Consider the following 12,165-nt stretch of genomic DNA (forward strand, 5'->3'; position numbering starts at 1 on the left):
GTTTTTTTAAATATTTGCACAGTTTGTCCTCTTTTGCACATTTTGTCAGCCATTGTGTACAGTTTTCCACTGATTCTATTGTATTTCTTTGTTCTACTGTGAATGCCTGCAGGAAAATGAATCTCAGGGTGACGTATTCTACTTTGAACTTTGATCTGTTCCTGAGAATGGATTGGTCAATCACTCCCAACCCAGTAACGCTGCACTTCCCCTTCACCTGTTCCTCTCACTCTGGGCTGAGTTTAAATTACTCCCAGTACATTTGATATACCAAGTACCTTCTAAATGTAGAAGTTAGCTGTGAGCAAAGAGTGAATCTTGTAAAGATCACAGGACAGATTTTGTTGACATGATTAGGTCTTTCATTCTGTTAGACTGCCCGCCCCCCATCTTTCAGGATACCACGTCCATTTCCTTGTAAGTGTGAGAGTTGTGGTAAGGCAAGGGTTAACATAATGTCCAGGCAAGGATGGTTTGCAGACAGCCCAGGAAGGGAAGCATAGTGTTCCTTTCTATAGCAGATTCTCAGAACCATTTCACTTACAGAGATGAGGCATTAATGTAATGGAGACAAGATAAGATTGTAACTAGAAACATAGAAAACCTATAGCACAATACAGGCCCTTCAGCCCACAAAACTGTGCTGAACATGTCCCTACCTTAGAACTACCTAGGCTTTACCCACAGCCCTCTATTTTTCTAAGCTCCATGTAGCCATCCAGGAGTCTCTTCAAAGACCCTATTGTTTCCAACTCCACCACCGTCGCCGGCAGCCCATTCCATGCACCCACCACTCTTTGCATAAAAAACTTACCCCTGACATCTCCTCTGTACCTACTTCCAAGCACCTTAAAACTACATCCTCTCGCGCTAGCCATTTCAGCCCTGGGGAAAAGCCTCTCATCATCTTGTACATCTCTATCAAGTCACCGCTCATCCTCCGTCGCTCCAAGGAGAAAAGGCCGAGTTCACTCAACCTATTCTCATAAGGCATGCTCCCCAATCCAGGCAACATCCTTGTAAATCTCCTCTGCACCCTTTCTATGGTTTCCACGTCCTTCCTGTAGTGAGGCGACCAGAACTGAGCACAGTAACTGAATGATATGAAACACATGTTCTTACAAGGGGACAATTACTAACTTCAATATATCAGAAACAGGTTTAATATCACTGGCATGAGTGGTGAAATTTGTTAACTTTGTGGCAGCAGTACAATGCAATACATGATAAATATAGGGAAAAATGGATTACAGTAAATATATATATGTATATTAACTGGTTAATTTAAAAATAGTAGTCCAAAAACAGAAATACTGTAATGAAAAAGTGAGGCTGTGTTCATGGGTTCAATGTCCATTTTGAAATCAGATGGCAGAGGGGAAGAAGCTGTTCCTGAATCGCTGAGTGTGTGCCTTCAGGCTTCTGTACCTCCTTGTTGATGGTAGCAATGAGAAGAGGGCAGGTCCTGAGTGACGGGGGTCCTCACTGCTGGATGCCACCTGAAGGACCGCTCCTTGAAGCTGTTAGCTTGTAGCTTCTAGTAACACACATCAAAGTTGCCGGTGAATGCCGCAGGCCAGGCAGCATCTCTAGGAAGAGGTACAGTCGACGTTTCAGGCTGAGACCCTTCATCAGGACTAACTGAAGGAAGAGTGAGTAAGGGATTTGAAAGTGTGAGGGGGAGGGGGAGATCCAAAATGATAGGAGAAGACAGGAGGGGGAGGGATGGAGCCAAGAGCTGGACAGGTGATTGGCAAAAGGGATATGAGAGGATCATGGGACAGGAGGCCCAGGGAGAAAGACAAGGGGGAGGGGTGAAGCCCAGAGGATGGGCAAGGGGTATAGTGAGAGGGACAGAGGGAGAAAAAGGAGAGAGAGAAAAAGAATGTGTGTATATAAATAAATAATGGATGGTGTACGAGGGGGAGGTGGGGCATTAGCGGAAGTTTGGGAAGTCAATATTCATGGCATCAGGTTGGAGGCTACCCAGACGGAATATAAGGTGTTGTTCCTCCAACCTGAGCGTGGCTTCATCTTTTCAGTAGAGGAGGCCTCTATTGTGAATAACAATTGATCTTGCAAGTAAGGAATTCAAACATACATAGTTCTATCACCTTCTAGCTGGCCTCCTTCCCCTCCCCACTACCTTTTATTCTGGCATCTTCCCCCTTCCATTTCAGTCCTGAAGAAGGGACTCAGCCCAAAATGTTGACTGTTTATTCATTTCTATAGATGCTGCCTGACCTGCTGAGTTCCTCCAGCATTTTGTGCATGTTGCTTTACAGTTTACCAAACAGTCAACATCTGTAACTGCTTGTCAATCCTGTATAAAAATAACATTTCTCCATTCAGACTTCAGAACAGTGGGGTGAAAGGGCCACGCTGTTCTTCTTGTGCACAAGCAAAATAAAGTGTGGTTGAGGAAAGAGTGTGAGTTTTTAGAGTCCAGTTGATCAACGACGATACAAGGCCATAGGCTGAGTCCCACAGAGATTGGTGAATGTTTTATAACATTTTACTTTCCCTCGTTCACAAGTTGACAAAACGCAGATAATTTCATCTCCAAGCCAAAAAAAGAAGGCAAACAACTGAAGTTGAAAGTATTTTACTACCTGCTGGTGAGAAATGCATGTTTGTCTTAAAAGTCTTCAATTTCATGTAGTTGTTCAATGGTTAAGATAGTTACATAAAACCATTTTGTATATTAGCCGAACTCAGGTGGGCATAAGAATAATTGCCTGATGAAGGGACATGACCCAAAAGGCTGACTATTCATTCCCCTCTACAGATGCTGCCTGACATCATTGATTTTATTTTCTATTTTATCTAGAGATACAATGTGAATCAGGTCCTTGAACCGTGCCATCCAGGAACCCACCTGTTTAACTGTAGCCTAATCACAGGACAATTCACAATGACCTACGAACTTGTACGTCTTTGGACTGTGGGAGGAAACCAGAGCACCCAGAGGAAACACACAGGAAGAACATATAAACTTCCTTACAGGGGACGGCGGGATTGAACTGCGAAATCCAACGGCCTGAGTTGTGATATTGTTGTACTAACCAGCACGCTACCGTAGCCTCTGTCTCACTTTTGCCAGCATGCTGATTGTTGACAATGAAACCTTCCTGGTTCTCTGTCCCTTTTGCACAGGAAATTATCAGCAGTTGCGAAATTAATTCCATGGCTCAACCCGAAAGATAGGAAATGCAACGTCAAGCACTCAACATGGTCTAGCAGAAGAGCAGGCAAACTGAATTCGAAATGTCGTGTGACGGGCAACAATGAATATAGAATTGAATTGAGTCAGGTTTTATAAGAACAATCAAACATTTATTCAACTCTGCTCAATATAAAAAAAATAAACAAACGAAATCTTAACTGGAAGTAACCTGCTACATGGCGATTTAACTAACCACCACTCAGTACTAGTTCTTAAAGCAATAAATGCAAAAACAGTTCTTAAAGCAGTAAATTCAAACACAGTTCTTAGAATGGTAAATTCGAAAGTCCAAGAGATTTATACAGTCAATCAGGAGAGGCTTTCCTTTAGTAAAGAATTCCTCGAAGACACGATGTCACGCCAGTCCCAGCCAGATCCTGCCTTGTCCACAGGACTCACAACGACGGAAGTGAAACGGTTTAAAGGCACTGATCTTTTTCCTCTAGATACTAGGTCCTGCACAGCCTTTTCTGCCACTTTTAGCAGAGGCTATCTCATGCAGATCACTCTTTCTTGAACGAATTCAATAATGGTCGATACTTTCAATCGTCGAACGACTCCTTCAGGTTCCCATCTTCACTCTCCAATACTACTGACAAGATCCACCAACAAACCTGGCAGAAATTGGTTAAACTGCCGGTCCAGCACTTTTGTACCTTACAACAGAATGTAAAACTCCGTTTTAAATCGAAACTGCGTCGTAAGGCAAATACGCAGCAGAGCGGAGTATCTGGCTAACGTTCTAACTGGAAAACCAACTGCGTCACCAGGGGTCTACACTTATATACCTGTGGTGAACATGTCATCACGTGACCTCACATCGGCCGGAAAATTACATCATGTGACCTCCGCAAGACCATTACATCATCCTCATAAGACAGTCACAAGATATCCATGAGGTATGTACCAGAAGTGCATGCTTTCTTTCACAGGCCATGCCTATCCTCAGAGGCACTGGGCAAACGGCAATAACGTCATTCATAATGTCATAGTTACTGTTCACCTGAACTGTTTTTTGGGAAATCCTTCTGGGAATACAAGGTCAGATTCTCCTCTGATGCACCAGATCCACCACGGTTTTACAAACAAGACTTTTCTACTTCCTTAAGTGGGTCCAGCGGCCATCCCCTATACTGTGGCCATCGAACATTGGTAAAGTGAGATACCTGCTCCTGTGCCTGACCATCAGCCCACATTTCTGCTATAAGGAGACATAATTGCTATTTCCAACATTGTCCCCATTGAGCGTTTCCTGTTGAAGTGGGCATTGCATCCCATGTACTGCTATGCTAAAGTGTTGCTTACGCTCTTGGTATCTTGTATACTTCCTACACAACAGCACTTGGAGTGAAATGCAACTTCTAAATATAAAAATACGAGAAACAGGAGTAGACCATATAATCCTTCGAGGATTCTCCACACAGCTACGCTGCCGACCTGAGAATTACCTGTTTATTCCCAGTATGCTCTTGCTGTACCATAATTAATTTGCAATCTATCCCAGCACACTCGCTGTTGAAGCAAACAGCCCATTTCACTGTTTCAATGTACATGCGATAAATAAAGCGAGTCTCTTGCAAATTCCTACAGATGTACTGTGGTGAGCATTCTAACTGCCTGCATCACCGTCTGGTATGGTGGTGGGGTGGGGGGGGGGGAATGTGGTGGGGGGCTACCGCACAGGATCGAAATAAGCTGCAGAGTTGACTAAGCTGCATAAGTTGACTATAAAGTTAGTCAACTCCGTCATGGGCACTAACCTCTGTAGTATCCAGGACATCTTCAAGGAACGATGCCTCAAAAGGGAGGCATCCATTATTAAGGAGTCCCACCACCCAGAACGTGCCTTGTTCCCATTGCTGCCACTCAGGAAGGAGGTGCAGAAGCCTGAAGGCACACACTCAGCGATTCAGGAACAGCTTCTTCCCCTCTGCCATCCAATTTCTGAATGGACATTGAACCCATGAACACTACCTCACTACTTTTTTAGTCATAGTCATACTTTATTGATCCCGGGGGAAAGTGGTTTTCATTACAGTTGCACCATAAATAATTAAATAGTAATAAAACCATAAATAATTAAATAGTAATATGTAAATTATGCCAGGAAATAAGTCCAGGACCAGCCTATTGGCTCAGGGTGTCTGACCCTCCAAGGGAGGAGTTGTAAAGTTTGATGGCCACAGGCAGGAATGACTTCCTATGACGCTCTGTGTTGTATCTCGGTGGAATGAGTCTCTGGCTGAATGTACTCCTGTACCCAACCAGTACATTATGTAGTGGATGGGAGACATTGTCCAAGATGGCATGCAACTTGGACAGCATCCTCTTTTCAGACACCACCGTCAGAGAGTCCAGTTCCATGCCCACAACATCACTGGCCTTACGAATGAGTTTGTTGATTCTGTTGGTGTCTGCTACCCTCAGCCTGCTGCCCCAGTGCACAACAGCAAACATAGCTTTGAGCATAACATAACATAACATAATAAGGCGTCATGGGGAGAACATACATACTCCTTACAGAGGACGCCAGAATTGAACTCTGACACTTCTGAGCTGTAATAACGTTGTGCTAACCACTACACTACCGTGGCATCAATCTTCCACATTTACCAGCACATTCCTATGTATTCTCCTCATCAATCACAGTCAAATGTCTCCTCATACAAGTTGCCTTTAGATTTAATACTTTGAACTACATAATTTTCAGACTTGGTGCCAAATTCCAGTGAATTATGATCATTCTTTCCCAAATGGCTTTGAGAATTATGATCTCTCTTTCCCAATCATCATGATCATCAAATGCCTGTTACACCACTGGCCTTTAGGGGAGCAGTAGGATTCTTCATTGCTGTTTCCGTAATGATGAGCTGAACCCCTGAGCTTGTAGGACCAATGGACAACTCTTAGTCTGGTTATCCTGTTTGGCACGGATAACCATACTAACAGTCAAAGCACAAGGCCGTGACTCTAGCCAACATAGCACTCTGGATCATTGAGACACACAAGCCTCCATCCTGTATGACAAGGGAGTCCTCTTGGAGAACTCTTTCTCAAACTCAGTGCCAAATTCCAATGAATTATGATCACTCTTCCCCAAATGCCTTTGTGAATTATGATCACTTTTCCCCAAATAGATTTGTCAACAATGATCATTTTTCCCCAAACTCAGTGCCAAATTCCTTTGAATTATTATTCCTCTTTCCAAAGTGGTTTTGTCAACAAGATTATTAATAAAAAGTTTGCTGAGCACCACAGTAGCGGTTAGCGCAATGGTATTACAACTCGGGGCATCGGAGTTCCTAGTTCATTCCCGGTGTCCTCTGTAAGGAGTGTCTGTACGTCCAGTGAATGCATGGGTTTTCCTCCATGTCCTCCAGCATCCTCCTATGGTTCAAAGACGTACTGGTCTGTAAGTTAATTGATCATTCTAAACTGATTAGGCTAGGGTTAAATAGGGGGTTTCTGGTGGCAAGGTCGAAAGGGCCAGAAGGGCCTATTCCATGCTATCTCTCTAAATAAAATAATCTGTTTTAAATTTAAAAAACAGCAGGTATTCAAATTCTGGACTAAATAGAAAATATTATAAACACAAGGCACTCTGCAGATGCTAGAAATTCAAAATAGCAAACACAAAATGCTGGAGGAACTCAGCAGGTCAGACAGCATCTGTGGAAAGGAATGAACAGTCAATGTTTTGGGCCGAGACCCCTCAACAGGACTCAAAAGGAAGGGGGAAGAAGCCAGATTAAGAAGATGGGGAGGAGGGGAAGGAGTACAAGCTGGGAGGTGCGAGTTTGGGCGAGCACATGATCAAAGATTTGGAGGGCGGCAGAGATCACAGAGAGGGGGCTGTGAGAGAGAGTCTCTCTGAACTCCTGTTGAAGAGCAAATTTAAACTTCTCCAGGGTAGCCATTCTACAAAGAGATTTCTCAGTGGAGCAGCAAACCATACAGACAAGAAATCCTGCAGACACTGGAGATGCAGAGGAGCGCACACAAATTGCTGGAGGATTTCACCAGGTCAAGCAGCATCTGTGAAAAGGAATATCAATGTCTGAGACCCTTCATCAGGTCTGGAAAGGAAGGGGGAAACGCCGTTAAAAAAAGGTGGGGGAAGGAGAGGAGGACCAGCTGGAAGGTGATAGGTGAAGCCAGATGGGTGGCAATAGACAATAGACAATAGGTGCAGGAGTAGGCCATTCAGCCCTTCAAGCCAGCACCACCATTCACTGTGATCATGGCTGATCATCCACAATCAGTACCCTTTTCTCACTTTCTCCCCATATCCCTTCACTCTGCTACCTTTAAGAGCTCTATCCAACTCTTTTTTGAAAGAATCCAGAGAATCAGCCTCCACTGCCTTCTGAGGCAGAGCATTCCACAGAACCACAACCCTCTGTGTGAAAAAGTTTTTCCTCAACTCCGTTCCAAATTGTCTACCCCTTATTCTTAAACTGTGGCCTCTGGTTCTGGGCTCCCCCAACATCGGGAACATGTTTCCTGCCTCTAGCATGTCCAATCCCTTAATAATCAAGGGCTGGAGAAGAAGGAATCTGCTAGGCGAGGAGAAAGGGAAGGAGGAGGGCACCGGGAAGATGATAGGCAGGTGAGGAGAAGATGTAAGAGGGCAGAATAGAAGAAGAGGGAAGGGGGTGAGAAAAATTATTGGAATTAGGAGGAGAGTCTTGAATCCAACACATTAACCTTGTTTCTCTTTGCACAGGTGCTGCCTGATGTATATGAGTGTTACTAAGATTATTGTGTAATCCTTTCTCATTGTATGGTTCAATCTTCCTGGATAGCCTGTTCTCTTCAGTTCAATGTGTGGAGTCAGCCTGTTCCTGATGGTAAGTTTTAGTGAGGTGTGGTCAGTAGGTGGTAACTTGCAAAGCATGACTCATCAGATCTGAACTGCTTTATCAGCAACATACACAGACGAAAACATGACAAGCAATTTTAGCCAGACAGCCTAACTCGTGCAAGCCAAGCAAAATTCTCATCTAGGGTTTTGACTCCCTTTCTGTGTGTGTCGGTCGCTCTGGATTTCCAGCATCGGCAGAACCTCTTGTGGTTCTAATCTAAACTAGTCCCGTTTGACTGTGATTGGCCCATATTCTGCTCAACCTTTCCCATCCATGTACCCCTCCAAACCCCTCTCAAATATTGTTAATGTACTTGCCTTCACCCCTTGCTCCAACAGCTCACTCCATATGCCGACCACCCTGTGGTGGAAAAAGTTTTCGCTCAGGTTCCTATTCAATCTCTCCTATCTCACCCAAAATCTATACCTTCTACAATTAATCATAGCAATCTAGATAGCCTCCAACCTGATGGCATGAACATCAATTTCTCCTTCTGGTAATTTTTTTCTCTACCCTTCTTCCATTTCCCATTCTGGCCTCTGCTATTCAACTGCCTATCCCTGGTGAACTTACTCGCTCCCCTTCTCCCATGGTTCACTCTCCTTTTCCATCGGATTCCTTCTTCTCCAGCCCTTTACCTTTCCCACCCACCCGCCTTCGCCTTCTAGCTTGGCCTCCTCCCCCTCTCCCCCCAACCCTTTTATTTTGGCCCTTCCCCCTTCCTTGCCAGCCCTGATGAAGAGTCTCGGCCCAAAATGCCAGCTGTTTATTCATTTCCATAGATGCTGCCTGGCCTGCTGAGTTCCTCCAGCATTTTGTGTGTGTGTGTGTGTGTGTGTGTTGCTCTGGATTTCCAGCATCTGCAGACTCTCTCATTTTGACGCCCTTTATTTATTGATTCCCCAGCCCTGAGAAAAAGACCATGTGCATTCACCCAGTCTATGCTCCTCATGACTTTATGCATCTCTATAAATATACATGGTTATACATTTGTCTTTCCTACAGCAGAGTGATCAAAACTGAAGACAATATTCCAAATGTGGCCTCATCTACATCTTGTATAAGTTTAAGCAATTAACTGCTTCATGTCCAACTGGGTAGAAATAATTAAATAATCCAAAAACCAGCTAGTTGCCTGTATCCCATCTCGGACAGCATGCTCCCTCAACCATAATACATAGTTTAAAGTACAAAGTTCAAAATTCAAAGTAAATTTATTATCAAAGTACATACATGTCATCATATACAACCATGAGATTATTTTTTCTTGTGCGAATACCCAATAAATCCAATAACCATAATAGAATCAGTGAAAGATTGCACCAATTGGGTGTTCAAAAGACAATAAATTGTGCAAATGAAGAAAGAAATTAATAATAAATAAATTAGCAACAAATATTCAAAACATGAGATGAAGAGTCCTTGAAAGTGAGTCCATAGACTGTGGGAGTATTTCAGTGATGGAACAAGTGAAATTGGGTGAAGATGTCCTCTTTGGTTTAAGAGCCTGATGGTTGAGGGGTAGTAACCGTTCCTGAACCTGGCGGTGTGAACCCTGAGGCTCCTTCACTCACGTCCTGATGGCAGCAGTGAGGAAAGGGCACGTCCTGGGTGTGGGGGTTCTTGATGGTGGTTGCTGCCTTCCTGCGACAACAGTCTGTGTAGACGTGCTCAGTGGTGGGGAGGACTCAATCTCTGATGGACTGGGGTGTATCCACTATTTTTTGTTGAATTTTCTGTCCAAGGGCATTAGTGTTTCCATGCCAGGCTGTGATGCTGCCAGCCAATATACTCTCCACCATTCTCTCCCGTCAGGCAGAAGGTACAAAAACCTGAGAACGCATTCCAGCAGGATCAAGGACAGCTTCTATCCCGCTGTTATCAGACTCTTGAATGGATCTCTCATTGTACCATAAGATTGACTCTTGGCCTCATACTTTATACTTTATTGTCGCCAAACAATTGATACTAGAACATAAAATCATCACAGCGATATTTGATTCTGCGCTTCTCACTCCCTGGATTACAAATATTAAATATTAAAAATTAGTAAATATTAAAAATTTAAATTATAAATCATAAATAGAAAATAGAAAAATGGAAAGTAAGGTAGTGCAAAAAAACTGATAGGCAGGTCCGGATATTTGGAGGGTACGGCCCAGATCCGGGTCAGGATCCGTTCAGCAGTCTTATCGCAGTTGGAAAGAAGCTGTTCCCAAATCTGGCCGTACGAGTCTTCAAGCTCCTGAGCCTTCTCCTGAAGGGAAGAGGGATGAAACGTGTGTTGGCTGAGTGGGTCGTGTCTTTGATTACCCTGGCAGCACTGCTCCGACAGCGTGCGGTGTAAAGTGAGTCCAAGGACGGAAGATTGGTTTGTGTGATGTGCTGGGCTGTGTTCACGATCTTCTGCAGCTTCTTTCGGTCTTGGACAGGACAACTTCCATACCAGGTTGTGATGCACCCTAGGAGAATGCTTTCTACAGTGCATCTATAAAAATTAGTGAGGGTTTTAGGGGATAGGCCAAGTTTCTTTAGTTAATCTACCTCATCATGATTTTGCACTTTATTGTTTACTGGCACTGCACTTTTTTTGCGCTGTTACACCTTATTCTTCATTCTGTTGTTGTTTTACCTTCTTTTACATCAATGCACTGTGTAATGATCTGATCTGTATGAGCAGGATGCAAGATTTTCACTCTACATGTTACATTAATAAACCAATACCTATTTCAAGTAAATTATTTAATTCACCTCATGTCAAACTTTAAATCTGTGCTCCAGAGAAACTCGAATCGTTCAATGCTACAGAGGATATGATGGTGGGTTTTTATTAAAAAAAAGGAATTATAGGATTAGAACACTCTCTCTACTGACCCCAATCCTGTTAATTCATCGAGTAATTTACAACAGTCAGTGGCAGCCCAGTGTTTTGATTCCTTCGTCACAAGAAAAGTAAATCTATGAACATTTCCAGCTAATAATCTAATCATGGATTGTGAGATTTAATCTTCAACAGCAAGGTAACCATGGAGACAAATACACTCATACACTCGAGGTGGCTTGTTGTTTGACAACTCAGGGAGTAGGTGGAACAATCTGGCACAAATCCAGCAGCCTCCCAAATGCCACATCTACAGAAATGCCTCTGTGTGATTATGCGCATGGTTAAATTAATTTTTTTTGAAAATATGTATTTACCTTTCAAAGGCAGCTTTCATGTTTGCAAGGTCTTTCATTAACTGAGGTGTTAAAATTAGGTCCAGTCCTATTTTGGTCTTTCACTTGTTGTTAAATAGATCACAATAGCATGTTCTTCACGTAATATCTAGCACAGTAACAGAAATTCTAACACATTCTGTCCCTGTTCCTCTGTTAATTATTTCTCCTTCAATTAAGACCAAAACAAACGTGACCTGGTTGAGATCAGGGTCCAGCCGGCTGCTGATTTGGTTTTCATTGATCACTGTTATATGTACCATGATACAGTGAAAGGCTTGCTTTGCATATATTTATATAGATCCAATCATCATACAGTGTTCTAAGCTAGAACATAGCCGGCTGGTGGCGTAGTGGTATCGGCACCAGACTTTGAGGCGGGTGGTCCCGGGTTCAAATCCAGCCAGCTCCTTGCCATCCGTACTAGGCCGAGTGTTGTCCTAGCAACTCGGCCTCGTTAAAAAAACAGACAAAAACGCTAAAGAAGCAGCAAGGTTGCTGCCTGATGCGCCACAGGAGGTGGAAGAGGGTCAAATAATGATAGGACACAGAAGCCACAGGGAAAATGCAGACAAGGTGCAAGATCATAACAAGGTAGATTGTGAGGTCAAGAGTCTATCTTATCAGACAGTAGATCCATTCAAGAGTCTGATAAGAGTGGGATTGAGCCTGGTGGTATGTGCTTTCAGGCTTTTGTATCTTCTGCCCGATGGGCTAGAAGAGACAATGTCCGGGGATTGTGCTGGCTGCTTTCCTGGGGCAGTGAGATGCATACACTGCCCCTGTAGATGGGTGCTTGACTTTTTGATCTGGACTCAAGTGGGTTGAAGAGTGCCATCCCAGGCTTTTCTCTCCATA

The sequence above is a fragment of the Mobula birostris genome, chromosome 11 (genome assembly GCF_030028105.1).
Source record: "Mobula birostris isolate sMobBir1 chromosome 11, sMobBir1.hap1, whole genome shotgun sequence".
Lineage (NCBI taxonomy): Eukaryota > Metazoa > Chordata > Chondrichthyes > Myliobatiformes > Myliobatidae > Mobula > Mobula birostris.